Source organism: Lithobates pipiens, unplaced genomic scaffold, assembly GCF_037356315.1.
Source record: "Lithobates pipiens isolate NorthernLeopardFrog02 unplaced genomic scaffold, aLitPip1_a1.2 Scaffold_25, whole genome shotgun sequence".
NCBI classification, from domain to species: domain Eukaryota; kingdom Metazoa; phylum Chordata; class Amphibia; order Anura; family Ranidae; genus Lithobates; species Lithobates pipiens.
The window spans coordinates 104700701-104727043 of NW_027507787.1; the positions used below are offsets into that span (position 1 = coordinate 104700701).

The 26343-nt window shown below is 43.1% G+C and overlaps 5 pseudogenes; all 5 read right to left on the reverse strand.

Moving 5' to 3' along the window:
- Positions 1-21878: 21878 nt before the first annotated feature.
- Positions 21879-21997, reverse strand: LOC143932399 (5S ribosomal RNA; annotated as a pseudogene).
- Positions 21998-22288: 291 nt separating this feature from the next.
- LOC143931451 (5S ribosomal RNA) lies at positions 22289-22405 on the reverse strand (annotated as a pseudogene).
- A 108-nt stretch (positions 22406-22513) lies between these two features.
- On the reverse strand, positions 22514-22632 carry LOC143932219 (5S ribosomal RNA; annotated as a pseudogene).
- Positions 22633-22740: 108 nt separating this feature from the next.
- Positions 22741-22859, reverse strand: LOC143932558 (5S ribosomal RNA; annotated as a pseudogene).
- A 108-nt stretch (positions 22860-22967) lies between these two features.
- Positions 22968-23087, reverse strand: LOC143931032 (5S ribosomal RNA; annotated as a pseudogene).
- Positions 23088-26343: the final 3256 nt, after the last annotated feature.

Genomic DNA, 26343 nt, shown 5'->3' on the forward strand with positions numbered 1-26343 from the left:
ATTGGGTGAATTTGAGAGCTCAGCAACGAGTTTATACTAGCAATTTAGGATTGGATGCTTCGAAATTTAAGATTTTTTGGTGTGGAAAGAGGGGAATGTTATGGTCAGACCTAATTTCTTTTATTTCACAGCTTCTTCTTCATTTTCCCTCTCTGGATATCTTAATTATTCATATAAGTGGTAATGATATTGGTTACCATAAAACTTTGGACCTTAATTTTCGGATTAGGGATGATCTACAGAAGATACAGTTATCATTTAGGATACAGTTGTCATTTCCCAATTCAGTAGTGGGTTTTTTTTTTTCAGAAATTGTGCAGAGGATAAGTTGGCTTTCTCATCCTTCTGTACGTCCTTTTGAAAAAATCAGGAAGAGAGTGAATAGGGCAGTATCCAAGTTGCTATCAAGATTGGGAATGCTATCCTTTAGGCACACTGAGCTGGAAGGGGGTATCCCTGGCCTTTTCAGGCAGGATGGCATCCATCTGTCTGATATTGGCTTGGATATTTTCAATGTAAATTTAAGTTACTGTGTTGAGATGGCCGCGGGTTGGGGTTCTGTGGGCAGTTGGCCTTAGGTCCTCCTGCCCTTTTGGGGATTTTGTGTTGCTGCCTGAGCCGTAGTGACTGGGCTAGCTTTAAGTTTATTGGATGAGTTTTGATGAGTTATGTACAACATTTTGAAACCAATAATAAACAACCGCGGCCATTATTATCCAAACACTTGTCTTCTTGTCTTATTTCAAAAGTTATGAAAAAAAATTCCAGCCTGCTGTCCCATGACAGGAAAAGGGAGAGGGCAGTTTCTTGCCCCCCCTTTTCCTCATGGGAGAGCGGCTGGATCAGCAGTTTCAAGTTCCCCGCAGAGCCTGTGGCCAGCGGGGAAACAGCTGTTAGTCACATGTTTTGAGAAGGGGTACAGGTGACCTCTCTTCATGAAATGTGAAAAGCCTGGGAAGAACTGGTTTAAACCAGTTTTCTTGGGGTTATAAAAAGGGGGTTCCGCTGAGAGGGCTCATTCGCCTCAGAAGAAAAGCTGTGGTGTTCTCTCCTCTCCCTCCCTCCCTATAAAATAAATTTGTATTTAATTGTATTTTAATTCTGTATGGTTATGTTAATTTATTCTTTCGCGGTTGTTGTTATGTGGTAAGTCACCTTTGCAAAAAATTAAATAAAAAAATAAATAAAAATAATAATAATAATAAAATAAAAAATATTTAATAATAATAATACTGAATTATAACAGCAAAGGGGGACAAGTTATTAAGACTTTTAATTATAGTGTTCAAATATGTGCTACCTGAGCCGTAGTGACTAGGTTAGCTTTAAGTTTATTGGATGAGTTTGGTTGAGATATGTACTACATGCCCCTTTTGGGGATTTTGTGTTGCTGCCTGAGCCGTAGTGACTGGGCTAGCTTTAAGTTTATTGGATGAGTTATGTACAACATTTTGAAACCAATAATAAACAACCGCGGCCATTATTATCCAAACACTTGTCTTCTTGTCTTATTTCAAAAGTTATGAAAAAAAATTCCAGCCTGCTGTCCCATGCAAGGGTAGAGCATACTGCTGTATACTCTATATTGTGTAGTATGTGATATGTAATGCAAACATCTTGCATTCTGTAGTTTTTTCTGTAATGTAAGCACATTTATGCTTGCCATACACTGTACAATGTGATTTTACAACCTTCTTTAGAACTACCAGAAACTATACGGTGCAAGTGACTGTCCATTTGTGTTCTTTCGCATAGTTTTATTCAAGCCATACACATGGTGTTTTTTTGTTTTGTTTTTTTACTTTAACATGCAGGTTGAAGGAGCGAAAAGCGGATTCCCCCCCCCCCCCCCCCCATTCACACATTTCTCTTTGGATGGGGTAATCTTTCCCACTGTGGCATTGCAGTATGACAGTGGGCTGTTTTCAAATTACTAGTGTTGTCAGCTATAGCCACACTGATCATTGGGGAAAATTGTCTGGTTGTACACAAGTCATCCAATAGATCAACTTCTGTACAACCAGCCAGCCTGTACATGGATCAAAATTCAGCCATTCCTGCTAAACAAGCAGAATTTTTTGACTCCATGTACAGCCAGGCTAACTCTAAAGCACAACCTCTGTACAATCAGATTGTCTCTTGTATGGCCAGCTGAAAATGCAAAAGATTTTAGTGTCTCTTGTCAATAACAGTCCAGGTGATAGAGGGGCTTATTTTGAAGTGCAGATACCCAAGTGTATCTTTCAGTTTACTGTAAGTTGGCGATTATGTTCTATTTGTGAATGAAGCATGAGGGAAATTGATTTGCTGTGTTCCTTATGTTTACTGTATTAAGACACTACAGATTAGGGAATATGCCAGGGACTTGTATCCTATTTGAGATCTTGACTTCAACCATAACAAAAACGCATTGCATAGATCTAGTTTTTCTGTCTTGTTATGCACATTTAGGGTGGTCATACACTATACAATCTCCTTAAGACCCCTTTCACACTGAGGCAGTTTTCAGACATTTTAGCACTAGAAATGGCCTCTAAAAAGTGCCTGGAAACTGCCTCCCATTCTGTGCATTGTGTGCTTTCACACTGGGGCAGTGCACTTGCGGGATGTTAGAAAAATCCCTCCAAGCAGCATTTTTGAGCGGCTTGGAAGCACTGTATTTAGCACTTTCAAAATGCCACTGCCCATTGAGTAGGTGGGGCTTTTTACTTTTTATACCTTTCCATTTTTAAATGCAACGCATAAACAGAGTGATCCTCGCAGAGCTAGCAGTCTGTCAAAATGGACATGCCATGTGTGAAAGGCACCTAACATTAATAATGTACTATCAGCCTTAAACAAAACTTCATTAACCACTTGCCGACCGCCGCACGCCGATGTACGTCCTATTTTTGAAGAGGGATATCTCGGTAACGGCAGCATCTGGTGCCACAACCGAGATATCCATCTCTTCAGGCGGCGGTCGGCTGTAGGATAACGGTGGTCTCCGCGGCGGATTCGCCGCGAGGTCACCGCTATTGGCAGCGGGAGAGGTGCCACCCCCCCCTCCCGCCGCCCTCCCGCACCTTCCGCCGCTTACCGGAGCCGTCGGTAGCGGCGGAGGCGATCAGGTCCTCTTCCTAGCTGGGTATAGAGACAAGTGAGGCCAAGATGGTCCCCACTCGTCTCGATACCATAGGAGGGCGGAAGCGACGTAAAAACGTCACTTCTGCCCATACCTCTTAAAGGTATATTTTTTTTAAATGTCAGATTTTTTTAGATTTTTTTTTGCATTTTAGCCCAAATATGAGATCTGAGGACTTTTTGACCCCAGATCTCATATTTAAGAGGACCTGTCATGCTTTTTTCTATTACAAGGGATGTTTACATTCCTTGTAATAGGAATAAAAGTGATCCATTTTTTTTTTTAAAACAGTGTAAAAATAAATAAAATCAATTAAAATAAATAAGAAAAAAAAAGTTTTTTAAAAACACCCCGTCACGACTAGCTTGCGCACAGAAGCGAGCGCATACGTGAGTAGCGCCTGCATATGAAAACGGTGGTCAAACCACACATGTGAGGTATCACCGTGATCGGTAGAGCGAGAGCAATAATGCTAGCCCCAGACCTCCTCTGTAACGCAAAAAATGCAACCTGTAGATTTTTTTAAATGTCGCTTATGGAGATTTTTGAGGCTAAAAGTTTGACGCCATTCCACGAGCGGGCGCAATTTTGAAGCGTGACATGTTGGATATCAATTCACTCAGCGTACCATTATCTTTCACAATATAAAAAAAATTGGGCTAATTTTACTGTTGTCTTATTTTTTTATTCAAAAAAGTGTTTTTTTCCAAAAAAAGTGCGCTTGTAAGACCGCTGCGCAAATACGGTGTGAAAAAAAGTATTTCAATGACCGCCATTTTATTCTCTAGGGTGCTAGAAAAAAAACAATATAAAATGTTTGGGGGTTCTAAGTAATTTTCTAGCAAAAAAAACTGTTTTAAACATGTAAACACCAAGTCTGAAAAAGAGGCCTGGTCCTTAAGTGGTTAAATAGATATGATGGGTTTTAAAAATGTGAGCCACCATCACCATGTGCATTGCTGCTGGAAATGACAAAGGGCCATGTAACTTTGTTTAAAAAAAAAAAATAGCCCACATTCACATTGAGTCGATTTGACTATTGCCGGCAATGGCACCGTCCAAATTGGTGCAACTCCGACTTTGTGGCAATGCACTGATTACCAAAAGTAATGCCTGTACTACTTTTGGCGAATTCAAGGGTGATTTGTAGGGCTTTATTTGTATGAACCCACATAAATGTCTGTAAAATCACCCCAAAGTCTGACTGCATGCAGTTCCGTGCACTTTTTTTATGCAATATATGCATACACAGTGTTTTCCATGTATACCAATGGCTCTAGTTCACACCAGTGCAGTCAGTTCCAGTCAGTTTACCATGCAGAAACTGACGAACTGACTGCATTGGTGTGAACTAGAGCCATTGGAATACATCGAAAATGTATTAGATAAATATGCTTTTTTAGCGCCGAGAAAATCACACGGAACGGCATCTGGTGTGAACTGGCCCTAAGCCTATGTTCACACTGCTGCAATGTAGGAACAAGTGCAATTCCAGCATTTGTTCCCACATCGCTCCTCTCCCACAGGCAGTTCACACTGGCTTCTGCAAACCACGGCAGATGTCATTACATTGTTATTGACACCACCGGATTGGTTCACAGATCGCAGTGTGAACTGTGAACTTGCATAGGTAAGAACACCTATGCCATCCGATTTTCAGTGTGGGAGGGAGTCCCATTACTTTTGTTTTTCCCTGTGAATTTAATGTGAGTTCAGACATACAACTGTGTGCCTGTACTGGCATTACATAGAAATCGCATGTGATCGACACCTGCAGTGCGGGTGCGAATCACATGCTATGTCTGAGATCGCAGCAGTGTGAAACTGGGCTAAAACTTACAATTACAGGTACTAAGGCAGAAAACTAAAACGACATCTATTAAAATGAGTTCTATGATTTGAATATTTGGGGAGAATTGTTTTTGCGCGTAAAGAGATTAGACTTTTATAAAGTGACAATTATGAAGCAATTTGAGACTCAGATGTCTGTTTCAGTAGAACTTATACATCAACATTGAAGAGCAATACTGAACAGGTGTGATATATATATTTTTTTATGCTAATGAGGCATGATGTCCCGAACTTGTCACAGACAAAGGTGGAGACGAAAAATCTAAAAAAGATAGACTCAGACCTTAAGGCTCCTCATTTTCAGACATCAGTGTAAAAAGGGCTTAGCCAATCATTGGTAGTATATAAAAAAAGAAAAAGTCCTATTGGTTTGTCCGCAATTCCAAACCTCTATAAATTCTACAGACACAGCCATTTCAAGCAGAACTCCTGATCCTGAGATCGCTTGCGATATTGGATTGCCATTTTGCAGATTGCCTCTTTTGAAAATCTTTGATTTTTATCCTTTTAATATTCACATTTGCATAGATTTATCTTGTCTTTGTCTATCCCTTTTTATAGTTATAGATATTGATTAGTTTATTATTACTGTTTATTATTGCCAGATACGGTGTACTGCATTAATACTGGTTAATATTTTTTATTTCCATTTGAACTTCTGTTTGTACTATAACCTGTTTTTGTATTTTAGGATTTCTAAAAAATCTACCATGGCATCAGAGGGGTAAGATTTTATACTGTTCTTTGAATCTTCATTTAAGCCATTTATCTTCTATGCTAGCCATCATTGTTTTGTCCATGACATTTGATTGAGGAACATTTTCTGCACTATTGAGCTGCAGCCACATATACATGGACATGATTTGTGGGTCCCATAATTTTTTTTTTATATATATATATATCTTGTTTCATGTGTATTTTATATTGGGTTAGATACACTTATGCGCTGGTGGGTATTTGTATTTTATATTTGGTATATTTTTAATTGGGCCATATTTATATATTGAGCAACTTGTGGATTATGTGTTTTTTTCCCCTTTCCTTGTTCCCCCATAGACATATCTGTATTGATGGGGAATTCCATCCACAGCACTATTGCGGTCTGCCGGCTGGAAAGGATCCCTGCCAACAGAGCACAACTGGGTTGATTTATTAAAACTGGACAGTGTAAAATACAGTAGACAATCTGCTTTATAACTTTCGCTTGTTCAATCAAACTGACAAACCTAGAAGCAGATTGGTTTCTGTACAGAGCTCCACCAGATTTTGTGCTCTCCAGTTTCAGTAAATAAACCCCAAGTTGCAATAGTCTGTGGATAGCTTTAACATATTTATCCCCAGCTGCTCAAATGTTCCACTGGGATAAATTATACCCCACCTTACCAGCCCCTTAACTCTAGGAATTGCAAACGATTTTACTCAATCTGATTCAAGGGTGGATTTGATTTGAAGAGCAACTGTCTTCTCTATCCTACAGCAGCTCCTCCTCTGACCCGCTGTTGAATCACTGACAGTCCCATTCACTTCAATGGGATGGCTGGTGATGCAGCGGACACGGTGGCAGCAGGTGAGTGGATGCCTGCTAACAGGTGCTGCCATGATGGATCTAAATGACAGGTTCTCTTTAAATGTCTTGTTCTTGCTGGTAGTTAAAATCTTTAATATCTGCAAACAAATTTAAAGGTGTTGTAAACCCTTGTGTGTTTGTTATTTAAAAAAACAAAGAAATCATGCTTGCCTCCACTGTGCAGTTTGTTTTGCACAGTGTGGCCCCAATCCTCATCTTCTGGGGTCCCCGGCAGTACTCACGGCTCCTTTTTCGCATTAGTAAATCCCCTGGGAGAAGCGCTCTCCCTGGGGGTTACCTTGCAGGCATGCTCCCAAGTGCAGCATTTGCGCGCATAGACAAAATTCCAGACTCGGCACCAGCGCCTGCATCATTGGATTTGATTGACAGCAGCGGGAGATGATGGCTACGCTGCTATCAATCTATCAAATCAAGAGCCAAGAACCCCAGGCAGAGAGGTACAGCGCATCTCCACCGAGGGTATGAATGGGCTTAGGTGAGTAAAACAGGAGTCTAGGGGGCCGGTCAGTGTCCCTTTTTTTATTTTTTATTTGTTTTTGGCTGCATTAAGGTGAAAAAACAGGAGGGGTTACAACCCCTTTCCAATCAGGTCTGCCTGTCAGTTTTTCAGATGGACCTCAATGGAGCCTCCATTCACTACTATGGAGCAACAGATTTCAGTGGTGCTTAAACATATTGTAGAAAATATCTCATATCAATATCATTAATATTCCATCAACCCCGTATATACATAAAATGACAAATGGCACTTCCTCGTAAACTATGTGCTATGATTCAAACTTGTGTCAGTGTTTAGGGCCCTTCACTCTTAAAAACAATGTGCTTCACTGCGAAAAGCTTCCAAATCGCTGTTGTGCTTCACTGCAAAAAGCTTCCAAATCGCTGTCGTGCTTCACTGCGAAAAGCTTCCAAATAGTATTAAATTAGTATAACGCCTATTTGGAAGCTTTTCGCAGTGAAGCGCATAGCTTTTAAGGGTGAAGGGACCTAAACACTGACCCTTGTTTAAACCTGTAGAACATTTAAGAGGGAGTGCTACTTTCAATCCATTGATGATTTTCGTGTTTTGGAAGCACCTGTGTGGTGGTGGAACACATAGTTTGTAAGGGTGAGGAGCCCTCAATACTTGCACCTTCCTTTTTTTTTCTTTTTTTCTTTTTTACTTGCTGTCATGTTTTTTGGATTTTTTTTTTATGTCATTAAGTGTAGGGCTTGATGTCCCGTGAATATGATTTTGATATAAAAGATTTTCTGTAATATGTTTAAGCACCAATGATTATACCAGAGGTTGGTCATACAATTAGGCAATCTGTTTTAAGCAGCGCAAAATACACATTTTTTTTTTCAATCAGCACTTACCATTGTGGGAACAGAAATAAATTTGTATTTGTAGCAGCTTAGAGGTCAATTTTAAATAAGGTCACTGCATTTTATGTATCGTTTTGGCAGCATGCAGCTCCAATTTTCTTTTATGCGACATGTCCGCTAACACCCGCTGCTGTCCAATCCTGTCCATGAAATCCAGAGGGATGGTGACCTATTTTCGATCCATCCATCTGGCGGATCAGCTGAAAACAGATGAGTGATCCATTTTCATCTGATCTCCCCATAGAGTAGAGCAGGGCTCTGACAGGTCCATCTCTGTACAGTGAGCCGAGATGGACCTTTTCATCCACCTGCTCAGCGAAGCGATTCTCCCGCTAAGCAAAGTGGAGTCTGCCGGGTGGAGTGGCTGTGTGAAAGGGCCCTTTTTAGAATGAGTTGTCAGGTTAGTAAAACCACAATATCGTAACCAATTCAACCATACAGTTTGTAGTGCACATAGACTTGCAAAACAATAGGATAAAGGAATGTTCCCGAGCTTTTATCTCATGGTTGCTTTTAAATTGTGTGAGTGCATGTCATCTCAGCTTGCATAGCTTTGATTTATTGAATGAGTTTACCAAAAATTTAAATATTGAAGAATATACAGCCTCATGCTACATAACTAAGCTTCATTACATGCTGAATAAACTCAATTATTAATGTATCTAAAATAATCTTTACATAGCTTTTTTTTTTTCTTCAAAAATATTAAACTTTTATGAAAATAAAAGCTACTTTTTAAAATTAAAACTTTTTTAATATTGTGTATTGTAATATTGGGGTGATTAAGCTCAATTGGTAGATGCGCGTTTTAGTCTACATCAGGCAGGCGTTTTATGGTTAAGGGCCTGGTAGCCCACGTTTATTATAAGAAAACAAAATATTTAGTTCATCCAGTAATCCCACGCAGGGGTTTAAATTCATTCAGCACACAAATGAACATACCAAGCCACCTGGCTCTCAATTGTCAACAGTTCCTCTGCTTGCTCCCAACAGGTTTGTCAACTCTTTCCAGCCCCCTGGACTCACCGGCTTCCTTAGTCTTCCTGACTCTCAAGGTTGTCAGCCTTTCCCAGTCCCTTACACGGACTACAGTCTCCCACAGGGCAAACCACTCTTCAGCCAGCATCAAGCTGCTCACACTCCACCACACCCCTCTACAACTTCCTGTCTTGCTTTTTAAAGACACTGCCTTAACAGGTGGGTTAATCAATTGTATTCCCTTAAAGAGAGCACAACCCAAACAGAGGGGAAATATAGTGTCCTTCCAGGACCCAGCCACGGCGTCCATTACAGTATGTATATATATATATATATATATATATATATATATATATATATATATATATATATATATATATATATATGATGTCCTCTCGGGGCATCTTCGGCGAGTGTGTAGGAAAAATGATAGTGAGGACGAGATCAAGAGGACCTGGTTGGGAACCTCGGTATTGTCCAGTGTGCTGATCTCGACCATGCTAGCAGTTCTAGCACACCGCAGGAATTTTTGGCACACTTTCTTGAGTCCAAGGGAAGTGTTGTTATACGTCAACCTGCAGGAAGACAGCGATAAGTGGTCAACATTTTAAATGGTTATAACGTTATTTTAACCTGTGACCCTATAATGGCATTAAGACCCCTTTCACACCAGGGCGTTTTGCAGGCGCTATAGGTTAGAAATAGCGCCTGCAAAACACCCTAAAGAAGCTGCAGCATTGTGTGTAGTGTGAAAGCCCTGCTCCACCGCTGCTCCCCATTGAAATCAATGGGGCAGCGCTGTAATACCGTCGGCAAAACGGCACTATTGCGGCGTATTGCCGCCGGTTTTAACCCTTTTGCGGCCGCTAGTGGGAGGGTAAAATCGCCCCGCTAGCGGCTGAAATGTGCCGCAAATCCGGCGTTAAAACGCCGCTAAAAATAGCGGCGTTTTACCGCCCACGCTATCGGCGGTGTGGTGTGAAAGGGGTCTAAAAAGTAAACCTCAAGCCTCTGTTTTTGGCACCAATTTATTCAACTTTGGTGAAAAATGCCCCGATTTGGAGCTATGCTAAAGGCGCTACAGCTTGAAGTTATAATTATTCAGTTCAGACCCAAATGGGCTATAGCCTACCTCAACTGTAATTACCGTTATAATTGTTTTTACATTAAAGCTATATTTATCAGACATTTGCTCACCTTTTGCGAGTTCATGGATCTTTCAGTACTGATACTATTTTTATCCCAAGAAATTTGTAAAACTTTGCAATAAAAAAGTTTGCAAACAAGTTAAACCTCTCCTAAACTATATTCTAGATCTCAAGTTCCAGTGGAGGAAGTCCAGGACGATCCCACCGGAGGGGATGAAGCTCTGGAAGGGAGAAGACATCCAGGGTAAACTTGCTGTGGTTTAAATAGGAAGTTCTAGTTGTGCAAATAAAAAATAAAATTCAGAAGCTACAAATGTAGCTGCTGACTTTTGATAGGACGCTTGCTTGTCCAGGGATCCAGCATCATCCTCACCCTGGCTAGTTCTTCACTAGCCTACAGGTTCCTGGCACCCTAACTGTGGGCAGGCACTTATGCAGCTTTTGGCTTCAAAGCTAACTGTACACTGCACTCTGTGAATGGTCCTGCAGTCTTTGGTAATCTGTCCCAGAAGTCTGCAGGGAGGGTGGAGGGGAAGGAGCACTTCTTTATTGCCAATACTGGGTACCTGTAATCCCCCCCCCCCCCCCCCCACAAAACAAAAAAAATAAGATGCCAAATATGGGAGAGGAGGGCTCCAAAGCAAAATTTCCCCTTGGGTGCCATTTCCACTTTAAGGAGTGATGAATATAAACTAGCTTGTTTTTGATTGGATTACAGAGCTCAAGGTCTGGGAGAGGTAGTCAATTTTTTTCCCTATATTTTGTAGCCTGCCTATTTGGGTGGCATCCCGTTTGCTGGGACCTCAGTAAATTTCAATCTGTCTACGAGTCCGGATATTATAAAATCAAAAGATGGCAAAAATGTCAATATCCAAAAAGGAGGACTCCACTCAAATCCAATTGAGGTTTCGTCCAAAAAATACAGCACTGGACTCCATGGAGTGAGGGATTTCTTAAGTGTCAGTAGCTACTGTACATGTAGCCAATTTGATTTTAATTTTCAAACCTTGGGTGAAGGTATATTTATAGGGCTGGCCATACATTATAATTTTTTTTTTTTCTGTCAATCAAACCGGAATCTACCTAATTGCTAAAATGTTTTCTCCCCAGAACCACAAGGATCCCCTTGGTCTGCAAGGTGTGCTTGAAGATTCAAACCACGCTTTCAACACACCTGAGAATAGTTTGCGTAAAGAATGCGGATGAGGCTGAGATCAACCAACTTGTCGAGGAGGCCCGGTCGAAGATGCGACACGTGACCAGACGCCTTAGTATTGTCGCATACGAAGACCTGGAGCATCCAAGTGTGGTCAGGCCTTGTCGGTTTTGCGTAGGTTTTCTCGAGGCCAGGGGAAGCATCGTCCTTACGGAGTCAGGAAGACAGCAGTACGTATTAAACCAAGCTTTATTTAAAGAACGTTTTATAATGCCATAAAACTACATAGCCTCATTCCTGGCTCTATTAGCAGACCTGAAGAAGCACAGGAAATGGAGATAGAAGAGGAGCAGCCAAGGTAAAAAAAAAAAAAAATATATATATATATATATATATATATATATATATATATATATATATATATATATATATATATATATATATATATATATACAGTAATGCATCTTCTCATTTCATATGCCTGATGTACAAACCTTTATTGTACATCCTCTTTCCCATCCCCTAGCACATCCACTCGTCGGTGCTTAGAAGAGGCAGGACTCTACAAGCAACATTCGGTGGATTCTCCCTTGATCCGAGGATTTCAGAAGTATTTGGAGACATCGGGATCAAAGGAATTCATCAGACGGCAGGTAAAAATGTCAAACGTTACACACTGCAAGGTTAGTTAAAGCGGAGCTCCACCCTAAAGTGGAGCTTCTGCTCATTGGAACCCTCCCCCCCCCACAATTGGCACCTTTCAGGGGGGAGGGGGGTGCAGGTACCTGTACAGTACAGGTATCTGCACCCACTTCCGGCATAGATATCCGCAGAATCTACGGATATTTACGCCCCTTTCCACAGGTCCCCCGCTGTCTGATGGGAAACACGCGGATCCCAGAGACAGCAGGGACCATCCTTATTGTGCAGCGCGACTCGCGCATGCGCAGTAGGGAACCGGGAAATGAAGCTGCAAGGCACCACTTCCTGATTCCCATACCCAAGATGGCGGCGGCAGCACCCGAGAGATGATCGAGAGATCGGCTTCGGGTGCCGACATCGCGGGCGTGCTGGGCGGGTAAGTGTCCTTATTTTAAAAGTCAGCAGCTGCTGGCTTTAAAAAAAAAAAAAACGGCGGAACTCCCGCTTTAATCTAGATACTTTATTAAGACTACCAATTTTAAGTTTCTGATCTTAATCAATTTTAACCCCCATTTGTAATAACAAACATGTCATACTTACCTGCTCTGTGCACAGAGCAGTCTTGATGCACTTCTCAGGTTCCCCTGACGCTTGTGACTCCCTCCTTCACCGACTGCCCATCATGGCAAGCTGCTTGCTGTGTGGACGCTCCCGCAGACTCTATTCCAAGCCAGCTCTGTGTGTCTATAGCTACAGCACATGGCTGGGCACCATCCCACTCCTCAGTGGCTGTGATTGACTGTAGCCTTAGCCAAAAGGTTCCCACTTCTGTCACTGAGCCTAAAAGAAGGGAGAGAGCCAACGTGCACAGCGCTGGATCTAGATGGGGCTCATGTAATTTTAGGAGTGGCTGGGGGGAGCTACACATGTTGTTTACTTCAATGCAGAGAAAGCATTATGGTAAAAACAAAATTCAGCCTTTGAAAGCACTTTAAGATGTTTTTATTATCCATTTTTAGGTGAACTTTGTGACCAGGTACCTGTACTTCGTGGACAGCCAGGAGGTCTCGTTGAAGTGTCTTGACCAGCCAGAAAGGACCGTCGATTTCTTCAATCAACTGGAAGCCTCCGGAGTCAGCCAATCCACTGCGATCAACCATCTGGATAGCATCCAGAAGTTTGCAAGGCATATCTCCATGGAACCAAGATGCATGGACGATCCTTCTGCCAATCAAGCCATATCAAGATTTGTAGGACTTCTGAATGACATCCGTAAGAAGATCAACAAGAAAGCTGCCAAGGGCAGAAAGGAAATGGGGTTGGCAATATTGATGGTAGTAAATATTGTATTGCCTTTATCCATTTTATTTATTTTTTAATGCATTTTATTTTGCTAAATATGCATGCAATCATTTTTTTTTCTCTTCCCCATAGAGATTGGGCTCAGGATCCAGAGGTAAGCCAAAGGATTCTGTCTCTTGCAAAACCTAATTTTCTTACCTTGATAGGTAGGGCAAATGATGGACTGGAGCTGGAAGACCAAGACCGGATGACCGTCATGTATTACCTTGAAGCTCTACTTACACTGGAGCATCTTCAGCGACCAACCGTCATTCAAAACATGACTGTGAGTGTTTACACGAGTCAATAGTGTTTTACACCAAATGTAAGGAGTGACACTTGCAACAACATCTGTTTTGTTATCCTTCAACAGGTAAATGAATGGCTGCTGAAGACCCACAAGACCATCCACGTTGATGCAGAGGCTGTGGATGCAATGATCATTGAGGTGGATGTCGGAAGTGCGGAAGCTCCTTCACAGATGGCTAAGGTGGTCTTGGAAGGATCTGAGGAAATGTGGTTACCACCTATTTCCGAAAGATAAGACCTTCAACAAAGGGGATGCCTTCTTTGTCACCAGCGAGGGAGGGAAACGCTTGATATCTGATGACCTCACTCAGTTCCATAAGAGGCAAGTAAAATATAAAATTGGTCATACAGCTATGCCACAAATGTAAAATTACTCATCAGTGCTAACCAAAAACTTTTTTTTCAGTTGTACAACCATAACAGACCAAAAACTAACAAAAATCTCTCACCCTTTAGATTTAACCTTCCTGCAGTTACTTACCAGCAGGCAAGGAAGGCTTTTGAGCAGTGTGGTTTATCCCACTGCAATGACGAAGTGAAGGATCTTGTGAAGGAATACTTCAGCAGATCAATGGAAGGTGAAGACGTCGAGGGCAAGATTGTGAAGGGTGCCGTGATGGTGAAGAGGATTCAGAGAGACTGGATGCCTTCTACTTCAGGGTAGGTTGTATATTGCTGATCGGAATCTAGAAAGTCGCCAAGTAAAAAATATTGATCGTGTTACTGTTGCCAACAAAAATGTCTACAGAGTAGATGAGCACTCATTCAATCCAGTGCTATGCACATCTACAGCTCTTCTCTCCCCTCACTCACTCGGCTCATAGGCTTTGCCAAGGCACCAGAAGCCATTGGCTCCCACTGCTGTCCATCAAATCCAGAGATGAAGTGAGGGGCAGGGCAGAGTCCTGCTTTCTATAGACATCAGTGCTCAGGTGCAAGCCTGCATAAGTGCCCCCTTAGGAATCTGCGTCCCATGCGGGCACTGGACATATGAGGACATATATTATTATTGTTTATTATTGCCAGTTACTGTTGTAATCTTTGGGGGTTATTTTAGCTTAAGGGTAGAGCTTACCAGTGAGCCGAGTCCACGCCAGATATGCCGTTTTAAGGGCTTGTAGGCCCACTTTTATTAAAGAAAGAAAAGTCCGATAACAGAAGAGTTGCCCACAGCAATAATGTAAGTAGAACCAAAAATACCAAGCCACCTGGCTCTCTTTAGCAGCACTGCTGCTCAGACTTATGCTGCAGCCCTCTTGGCTCTGTAACAGAGTTCCTGTACACCCAGTACCTCAGCACTCTTTACTAGCTTCTTTTTCAGCCCACAAGCTTGGACCCTCTGTCTGCTCAGACCGACCGACCGACCGACCGACCGACCGACCGACCGACCGACCGACCGACCGACCTGCAGACTTCTCCCTTACTTGCCTGGACTCCTCGGGAGGGTGGAGCCCAGAACCCTGGTCTTGGCTCTGTTTTAAACCCAGGACCCACCTGTGCAATCATCCAGCCAGACTTCTGGCTGTTCCCAAAACCCGGTCCCAGGATTGGAGATTCCGTCCCACCCATAACACTATGGAATCTCCGGGCTCCAGGTCCCAAACTGGATTTTTGAAAACACAGAGGAAACTGAAAAGTTTCCTCACAAATAAACAACTTTCCTGGAGCCCCTCAACCTGCCTGGTTGAGAACCCTGCATTCTTCTGCTGGTGGGGTACCATACTACCACACTGTGTACTGCATTAATACTGGTTAATATGTTTTATTTCCATTTGAACTTCTGTTTGTACTATAACCTGTTTTTGTATTTTAGGATTTCTAAAAAATCTACCATGGCATCAGAGGGGTAAGTGCATTTGATTTTATACTGTTCTTTGAATCTTCATTTAAGCCATTTATCTTCTATGCTAGCCATCATTGTTTTGTCCATGACATTTGATTGAGGAACATTCTCTGAACTATTGAGCTGCAGCCACACATACATGGACATGATTTGTGGGTCCCATAATTTATATATATATATATATATATATATATATATATATATATATATATATATATATCTCTTGTTTCATGTGTATTTTATATTGGCTTAGATACACTTATGCGCTGGTGGGTATTTGTATTTTATATTTGGTATATTTTTAATTGGGCCATATTTACATATTGAGCAACTTGTGGATTATGTGTTTTTTTTTTTTCCCTTTTCTTGTTCCCCCATAGACATATCTGTATTGATGGGGAATTCCATCCACAGCGCTATTGCGGTCTGCCGGCTGGAAAGGATCCCTGCCAACAGAGCACAATTGGGTGGATTTATTAAAACTGGACAGTGCAAAATACAGTAGACAATCTGCTTTATAGCTTTCGATTGTTCAATCAAACTGACAAACCTAGAAGCAGATTGGTTTCTGTACAGAGCTCTACCAGATTTTGTGCTCTCCAGTTTCAGTAAATAAACCCCAATGATTACTGCTAGCTGCTATAGTTGCAGTAGAAATTGCATGTAAAAACTCTGAAAGGCTAATTGCCCCAAGTCGATCAATGGATAGGCTTGGGTACAACCAGCCTGCCCATGATGAAGATGAATTGAATCTCAACTGGTCTCTGCTGAACCGTTAACTTATGTGCCATGGGTGGATTTTAATTTGAGTGTTTGTTTGTTTTTTTTGTTTTTTTTTATTCTCATTGATGGGTTGAAAGGAGGAAAGTGGACGGTTCGGCAGGGACCAGCTGAGATTTTAATGAATTCAACGCACTCTGGCTGCGCTATTGTATTCTGAAAGTGGGGGGTTCCCTGTCGGTAATATAATCACTGCAGTGACCATAAATGCTGTCTGTACCAAAGTTGATTGACAACTGGTTGTACTGAAATCAATCGCTTTCATTACAAATGGCTGAGTTGCAATAGTCTGTGGATAGCTTTAACATATTTATCCCCAGCTGCTCAAATGTTCCACTGGGATAAATTATACCCCACCTTACCAGCCCCTTAACTCTAGGAATTGCAAACGATTTTACTCAATCTGATTCAAGGGTGGATTTGATTTGAAGAGCAACTGTCTTCTCTATCCTACAGCAGCTCCTCCTCTGACCCGCTGTTGAATCACTGACAGTCCCATTCACTTCAATGGGATGGCTGGTGATGCAGCGGACACGGTGGCAGCAGGTGAGTGGATGCCTGCTAACAGGTGCTGCCATGATGGATCTAAATGACAGGTTCTCTTTAAATGTCTTGTTCTTGCTGGTAGTTAAAATCTTTAATATCTGCAAACAAATTTAAAAGGTGTTGTAAACCCTTGTGTGTTTGTTATTTAAAAAAACAAAAAAAATCATGCTTGCCTCCACTGTGCAGTTTGTTTTGCACAGTGTGGCCCCAATCCTCATCTTCTGGGGTCCCCGGCAGTACTCACGGCTCATTTTTTGCATCGGTAAATCCCCTGGGAGAAGCGCTCTCCCTGGGGGTTATCTTGCGGGCATGCTCCCAAGTGCAGCATTTGCGTGCATAGACAAAATTCCAGACTCTGCACCAGTACCTGCATCATTGGATTTGATTGACAGCAGCGGGAGATGATGGCTACGCTGCTATCAATCTATCCAATCAAGAGCCAAGAACCCCAGGCAGAGAGGTACAGTGCATCTCCACCGAGGGTATGAATGGGCTTAGGTGAGTAAAACAGGAGTCTAGAGGGCCGGTCAGTGTCCCTTTTTTTTTTTTTTTGGGTGAATTAAGGTGAAAAAACAGGAGGGGTTACAACCCCTTTAAGGTTTCCAATCAGGTCCGCCTGTCAGTTTTTCAGATGGACCTCATTAGAGCCTCCATTCACTACTATGGAGCAACAGATTTCAGTGGTGCTTAACCACTTGACCACTGGGCACTTAAACACCCTTAATAACCAGACCAATTTTCAGCTTTCAGTGCTCTCACATTTTGAATGACAATTACTGGTTGCAGGGTATTGCAGAGTGTTGCAGGGTATTGCAGAGTATTGCAGGGTATTGCAGAGTAATGCAGAGTGTTGCAGAGTGTTGCAGAGTGTTGCAGGGTATTGCAGAGTATTGCAGGGTATTGCAGGGTATTGCAGGGTATTGCAGAGTGTTGCAGAGTGTTGCAGAGTGTTGCAGAGTGTTGCAGCGTAATGCAGAGTAATGCAGAGTAATGGCAGGGTATTGCAGAGTATTGTCAGGGAATTGAGGGGTTAATTTTCGGTGAGCAGCGATGTGGGCACTGCAGATGCAGCCCACATCGCTGCTGACACCGATCTCTTCCCCCTCCGCTGTTCCGATCGGTACAGAGAGGGGGAGGGAGGAACCAGCGTCATAACATGACGCCGGTTTGTTTACAAGTGATATGAGCGGCCGTTTACCGTGATCCGTGATACGCCGGGTCCTATGGGGGCGCGCAAGAGCATAATTCTGGGAGGACATCATATGACGGCCTCCCAGAGTTAAGAAACCACCCTGTAGCCGTCATTCGGCTATAGGGTGGTTGTTAAGTGGTTAAACAATGGTAGAAAATATCTCATATCAATATCATTAATATTCCATCAACCCCTTATTTACATAAAATGACAAATGGCACTTCCTCGTAAACTATGTGCTATGATTCAAACTTGTGTCAGTGTTTAGGGCCCTTCACTCTTAAAAACAATGTGCTTCACTGCGAAAAGCTTCCAAATCGCTGTCGTGCTTCACTGCGAAAAGCTTCCAAATCGCTGTGATGCTTCACTGCGAAAAGCTTCCAAATAGTATTAAATTAGTATAACGCCTATTTGGAAGCTTTTCGCAGTGAAGTGCATAGTTTTTAAGGGTGAAGGGACCTAAACACTGACCCTTGTTTAAACCTGTAGAACATTTAAGAGGGAGTGCTACTTTCAATCTATTGATGATTTTCGTGTTTTGGAAGCACCTGTGTGGTGGTGGAACACATAGTTTGTAAGGGTGAAGAGCCCTCAATACTTGCACCTTCCTTTACAATTAGGCAATCTGTTTTAAGCAGCGCAAAATACACATTTTTAAAAAAAAAAAATTCAATCAGCACTTACCATTGTGGGAACGGAACAAAATTTGTATTTGTAGCAGCTTAGAGGTCAATTTTAAATAAGGTCACTGTATTTTATGTATTGTTTTGGCAGCATGCAGCTCCAATTTTCTTTTATGTGACAGGTCCGCTAACACCCGCTGCTGTCCAATCCTGTCCATGAAATCCAGAGGGATGGTGACCTATTTTCGATCCATCCATCTGGCGGATCAGCTGAAAACAGACGGGTGATCCATTTTCATCTGATCTCCCCATAGAGTAGAGCAGGGCTCTGACAGATCCATCTCTGTACAGTGAGCCGAGATGGATCTTTTCATCCACCTGCTCAGCAGAGCGATTCTCCCGCTAAGCAAAGTGGAGTCTGCCGGGTGGAGTAGCTGCTAGGCCTCCTCCTTTTTTCCCTATCTGGTGTTCGGTTAGGATCCTGTAGTTTTCTGGCACCAATTCGGTGAGGATGGTGTTGCAGTCAGAGGTTAACCGGCTTTTGGTGATGAAGAGGCAGTCTACATTGTTCTCGATGATGAAGTCGTGTATGTATGTATGTTTGAGGCTGTGACAAACTGTCGGATTTTTTCATTGATAAAGTCAAAACCATCTGGGAAACAATCTCTCAGAAGAAAACATCCGACCCAGCAAATACATAAAGAGGATGTCTGCACCAACATACCACAACCGCCAAAATTGTCACTATCCCCAATTACCGTAGACACCGCAAAAAACATCATTAATAAACTGCGTGACAGTACCTCACCTATTGACATCACCCCCACAAAACTACTGAAAGAATGCTCCGACATCGTGGCTCCAACCATAACTCACCTTATAAACCCATCATTCCACGAAGGGATTGTTCCCAGCATCCTCAAACAAGGCATTGTCAAACCTCTACTCAAGAAACCAAACCTGGACCCTCAGGATCCAAACAACCGTAGGCCAATTACAAGCCTCAACACCATTTCTAAGATCATGGAGAAAGCTGTAGTACATCAGCTACAAATCCACCTGGATACTCACAAACTCCTGGACCCGCTGCAATCAGGCTTCCGTCTGGGTCATGGAACAGAAACAGCTCTCCTCAAGATTTTGGACGACGCCCTCGAAGCAGCAGATGACGGAGAGCCGTGTCTCCTCGTACTGCTAGACCTAAGTGCAGCGTTTGATACAGTAGATCACAATACTCTACTCGTCCGCCTCACAGAAGTAGCCGGAGTCCATAGACATAGATCTCCAATGGTTCGCGTCCTTCCTACGAAATCGGTCACAGACAGTAAAACTAGGAAAATTCCTCTCCGAAACTCGGGCAGTCACCTGCGGAGCCCCTCAAGGCTCTCCTTTGTCACCCGTTCTCTTCAACATTTACATTTGCCCACTCCTTCAAATCATCAGATCTCTGCTTCCACTCTTACGCTGACGACACGCAACTTTATTTCCGGATCAATGGAAAAAAAGATCACCAACAACAACCTTAAAAACTGCCTCAAATCAATAGAGGACTGGATGACCACTAACTCCCTCCAGCTGAAGGAATCAAAGACAGAGCTTCTTATCTTACACCCAAATCATAAGCCCGCAACCAAAACCTCCTGGTCTCCACCAACCGTCTTTGGGCAGACTATCTCCCCAAAGACCAAAACGAAGAGTCTCGGGGTTATTTTAGACGCACAAATGTCAATGGATGCGCAAATAGGAGCAGTAGTCAACTTACCATCTGCTGCGCATGCTTTGCAGACTCATCCCTTTTATCCCAAAGAATGACAAAGCAGTGGTAGTTGGAACAATCATTAATTCATGACTGGACAACGCAAATTCGCTTTACATAGGATTACCACAATATCAACTTGTGCGATTACAACTGATCCAAAACACGGCAGCAAGGCTGATAACAGGAAAAAAAACCTGGGAATCCATCTCTCCTTCACTGAGGAGCTTACATTGGCTAACCGTAAAAAATCGGAACACGTTCAAGACCCTTTGCCTCACTCACAAATGCGTGCATAGAGAAGCTCCGCAATACCTAATGGAGAAAATAAATTATTACACACCAAACTGCAGTCTTAAATCTAAGGGGGATCAGAGATTCGCTGTCCAAGGGCCTCGGCTATGGAATGCTCTACCAATCAACATCCGCCAAGAAGAAAATCACCTGGCTTTTAGGAAAAAACTCAAGACCTTCCTCTTTTAGCAGGTGATAAAAGCTCGCCACAGCGCCTAGAGGCGATTCAGTTCGCATTGTGCACTATACAAGTATTTCATTCATTCATTCATTTGTTCATTCCCAGGCGGTCTGCCATCCAGGTACTAACCAGGCCTGACCATACTTAGCATTTAAGATCAGACAAGATCGGTGCATTCAGTGTGATGTGGCCACAGGCAATGTTGCTGGCCACTCTCAACCCTCTTGACAAATGCCAAGATGGTCATCTTGGCAAACAAGCAGAAAAATAAAACAAGTCATTGCGGCACCTGGCATTCCCAAGCGGTCTCCCATCAAGGTACTAACCACGCCCGCCCTTGCTTAGCATCCGAGATCAGGCATATTCCAGGTGATGCGGCTGTAAATGATCTTTTTGGACCCTCTCAACCCTCTTGACAAACGCCAAGATGGTCACCTCGGCAAACAAGCAGTAAAATAAAACAGGTCGTTGATGCCAACAACATATAAAAAAAGCCCACGGCATCTGGTATTCTCCGGAAGTCTCCCATCCAGGTACTAACCAGGCCCGTCCTTGCTTAGCATCCACGATCAGACAAGATCGGGCGCATTCAGGGTGATGTAGCTGTAGGCTATCTTGCTGGTCACTCTAAACTCTCTTGGAAAACGCCAAGATGGTCACCTCAGCAAACAAGCAGGAAAATAAAACAGGTCGTCGACGCCAAAAACATATTTAAAAAAAAGCCTACGGCACCTGGTCTTCCCAGACGGTCTCCCATTCAGGTACTAACCAGTCCTGACCCTGCTTAGCAATTGATATCAGATGAGATCGGCGCATTCAGGGTGATGTGGCCATAAGGGTTCTTGCTGGCTACTCTCAACCTTCTTGACAAACACCAAGATGGTCACCTCGGCAAACAAGCAGAAAAATAAACAGGTCGTCGACGCCAACATATTAAAAAAAAGCCTACGGCACCAGGTATTCCCAGGTGGTTTCCCATCCAGGTACTAACCCGTCCAGACCCTGCTTAGCATCCGAGATTGGGCGCATTAGAGTGATTTAGCCGTAGGCCATCTTGCTGGTCACTCCAAACCCTGTTGACAAACGCCAAGATGGTCAACTCAGCAAACAAGCTGAAAATTAAAACAGGTCGTCGACGCCAACAACATATTAAAAATTACCCTAAGACACGTGGTATTACCAGGCGGTCTCCCATCCTGGTACTAACCAGGCCCGACCCTGCTTTGCATCCGAGATCAGATGGTATCGGGTGCATTCAGGGTGATGTGGCCATAGGGGATCTTGCTGTCCACTCTCAACCCTCTTGAAAAATGCCAAGATGGTCACCTCGGCAAACAAGCAGCAAAATAAAATAGGTCGTTGACGTCAACAACATATTAAAAAAAGCCAACCAGGCCTGACACTGCTTAGCATCCGAGATCAGACGAGATCGGGAAGATTCATGGTGATGTGGCCATAGGGGATGTTGCTGGCCACTCTCAACCCTCTTGACAAACACAAAGATGGTCACCTCGGCAAACAAGCAGAAAAATTAAATAGGTTGTTGATGTTAACAACATATTAAAAAAAGCCAACGGCATCTGGTATTCCCAGGCGGTCTCCCAACCAGGTACTAACCAAGCTGGACCCTGCTTAGCATCCGAGATCAGATGATCGGGCGCATTCAGGGTGATGTTGCCATAGGCAATCTTAATGTCCACTCTCAGTCCTCTTGACAAACGGCAAGATGTTCACCTCAGCAAACAAGCAGAAAAATAGAACAGGTCGTTGACGCCAACAACATATTAAAAAAAAGCCAACAGCACCTGGTATTCCCAGGTGGTGTCCCATCCAGGTACTAATCAGGCACAACGCTGCTTAGCATCCGAGATCAGACGAGATCGGGCGCATTCTGGGTGTTGTGGCCTTAGGCAATCTTGCTGGCCGCTCTCAACCCTCTTGACAAACACCAAGATGGTCACCTCAGCAAACAAGCAGAAAAATAAAACAGGTCGTTGACGCCAACAACATATTAAAAAAATGCCTACAGCACCTGGTATTGCCAGGCGGTCTCCCATCCAGTTGCTAACCAGGCACGACCATGCTTAGCATCCGAGATCAGATGAGATCGGGTGCATTCAGAGTGATGTGGCCTTAGGCAATCTTGCTGGCAACTCTCAACCCTCTTGACAAACGCCAAGATGGTCACCTCGGCAAACAAGCAGAAAAATAAAACCGGTCGTCGAGGCCACCAACATATTAAAAAAAAGCCTACGGTACCTGGTATTCTTAGACAGTCACCCATCCAGGTACTAACCCGGCCCCGACCCTGCTTAGCATCCGAGATCAGACAAAATCGGGTGCATTCAGGGTGATGTAGCCATAGGCTGTCTAGCTGGCCACTTTAAACCCTCTTGTCAAACGCCAAGATGGTCACCTTGGCAAACAAGCAGAAAAATAAAACAGGTCGTCAACTCCAACAACATATTAAAAAATAGCCTACGGCACCTGATATTCATAGGCGCTCTCCCATTCAGGTACTAACCAGGCCCGACGTTGCTTAGCATCCGAGACCAGACGAGAGCGAGCGCATTCTGGGTGATGTGGCCATAGACGATCTTGCTGACCACTCTCAACCCTCTTGACAAACACAAAGATGGTCACCTCAGCAAACGAGCAGAAAAATAAAATAGGTAGTTGATGTTAACAACATATTAAAAAAAAGCCTACGTCACCTGGTATTCCCAGGCGGTCTCCCATCTCCAGTCCAGTGCTGCTTCTCTGTAGCCCAGGTCAGGCGCTTCTGCCACTGTTTCTGGTTCAAAAGTGGCTTGACCTGGGGAATGCGGCACCTGTAGCCCATTTCCTGCACACGCCTGTTCACGGTGGCTCTGGATGTTTCTACTCCAGACTCAGTCCACTGCTTCCGCAGGTCCTCCAAGGTCTGGAATCGGTCCTTCTCCTCATTCAATCCAGTGCTGTGCACATCTACAGCTCTTCTCTCCCCTCACTCACTCGGCTCATAGGCTTTGCCAAGGCACCAGAAGCCATTGGCTCCCACTGCTGTCCATCAAATCCAGAGATGGAGTGAGGGGCAGGGCAGAGTCCTGCTTTCTATAGACATCAGTGCTCAGGTGCAAGCCTGCATAAGTGCCCCCTTAGGAATCTGCTTCCCATGCGGGCACTGGACATATGAGGAGCCAGTAATGCCAGTGGGGTACCCAAGAAAAGGAGGTTCAGTTAGGAAAGTGGGAACTTTTTTTTTTCTTTTTTCTTGGTGTGTGTGTGTCTGTTTTTTGTATGGGTTTTTTTTGTTTTGTTTTTTTTTTCTTCAATGTTACATTGATAAGCAAGTTAATGGCTAAACACCCATTTTTATTTCTGGAGACCCGAGGACGAGACAGGAAGCAGTGCCAGTTGAAGACAAGGAGATGACCTTCAGAAGAGTACAAGATGCCTTTCCGATGGGAACCGACACAAAACCGCCAGGTTTGAAGACATGCCGAATCTTTACAACGGCACACGAGGCTTATGCTACAAGAGGTGGAGGCAACAGCAGTACGTGATGCGCGTCAATGAGGTCGTCGGTGAGTATTTTATAGTTTTCCTAGCATCTGTGAATTAACCACTTAACAACCGCCCATAGCCGATTAATTAGATGTTATAACAGAAACGAAGAAACACCCTTAATAACCAGACCAATTTTCAGCTTTTGGTCCTCTCACATTTTGAATGACAATTACTCAGTCATGCAACACTGTACCCATATGAAATTTTTGTCCTTTTTTTCACACAAATAGAGCTTTCATTTGGTTGTATTTAATCACCTCTCAGTTTTTTTTTTTTTGTGCTATAAAAGAAAAAAGACCGAAAATTCTGTGAAAAAATTAATTTTTCTTCGTTTCTGTTATAACATTTAGCAGATTAGTATTTTTTTCTTCATAAATTTTGGCCAAAATTTATACTACTACATATCTTTGGTAAAAATAAGTACAAATTGGTGGATATTATTTGGTCTTTGTGAAAGTTATAGAGTCCACAAGCTATGGTGCCAATATCTGAAAATTGATCACACCTGAAGTACTGACGGCCTATTTCAATTCTTGAGACCCTAACATGCCAGAAAAGTACAAATACCCCCCAAACGACCCCTTTTTGGAAAGAAGACATTCCAAGGTATTTAGTAAGAGGCATGATGAGTTTTTTGAAGTTGTCATTTTTTCCCACAATTCTTTGCAAAATCAAGATTTTTTTTTCCTTTTTTTTTCCACAAAATTGTCATATCAGTTTATTTCTCACACACAGCATATGCATACAACAAATTACACCCCAAAACACATTCTGCTATTACTCCCGAGTACGGCAATACCACATGTGTGAGACTTTTACACAGTGTGGCCACATACAGAGGCCTAACATGCAAGGAGCGCCATCAGGCGTTCTGGAGCACCCAGGACAATTCTGACATTTCTCTCCTACATGTAAAAATCATCATTTATTTGCTAGAAAATTACACAGAACCCCAACATTATATATTTTTGTTTAGCAAAGACCCTGGAGAATACAATGGTGGTCGTTGCAAATTTTTATCTCACACAGTATTTGCGCAGCAATTTTTCGAACGCGTGAAATATGTGTGCCCTAGATTCAGGCTTTACGCAGACTTGTACAACTAGAGGGGAAGAGTTAATGAGCCCAGCTGAAGTAAGTGGGCTCATTAAGACCTCTACAAAAAACCCCAGCATGCTTAGGGAGATGCTCCATCCTGGAACCAGTTTTGTGTGTATAGACTGGGGAGTGTGATACCTGTTCTGTGCGGTGAGATAACGCCTGTGTGGCAAACCCCTACAACAGAGACAGGGACTGGGGGCAGCACAAGGCTGCACTCAGTTGTTAGACAGGGAGTCTAAGTGTGTAATTAGAGGTCAAGCTGACCAGGATTTATTTTCATGTTTTATTTTTGTTTGGCTGTTATGTTTCACTGCATGTAGCATAAATAAACTGCATCTTTTGTTTTTTTGCACCTACAACGCTGTCTGCTGTGCCTAATTTTGTGTTGTGAACCCATCCAGGGGGTCACACACACCCGACAGTCTCTCCTCAGCTGACGAGAAGACAATCACCCTACAACACAAGGACACGAGCTGTGGGACATGTGAGGGTTTCAAACTGGTATTCCTGATACAGGAACGACTGTTTTCCCAGCACCAGGCTCAATTTTATAGCGGCTTTAAATTTCAGCGATTAAGTGCAATATGTATAGTGCCTCTGTTTTTGTATCTGGGACTATGCCTACTATGCCTATGCCTACCAAAAGACACCACAGACCCAAAAAAGTAAAGGTTTCACCCCCAGGTGCTAGGATCCCGAGTCGCATTTCTATGCGGTCATCCTCTCCTGAATGACCAATTATGGCAAGCCAGGATGAGCCATTGGAACAAATTGATGGTGTAACTACTTCTCACATTTCAGCCCCTGTATATGTGATTGAAGATGTCCTTTCCTCCTCCCTGCAGGGTCTGGAAGAAAGATTAGTGGCTTTAATTGCATCCTCATGATGGATAGGAAGAGTGCTAGATTCCCCTCCCCCACTTGCGAACCTTTGCAAGGTGAACAGTGGGCACAGGATAAGGTGTTACTCTCG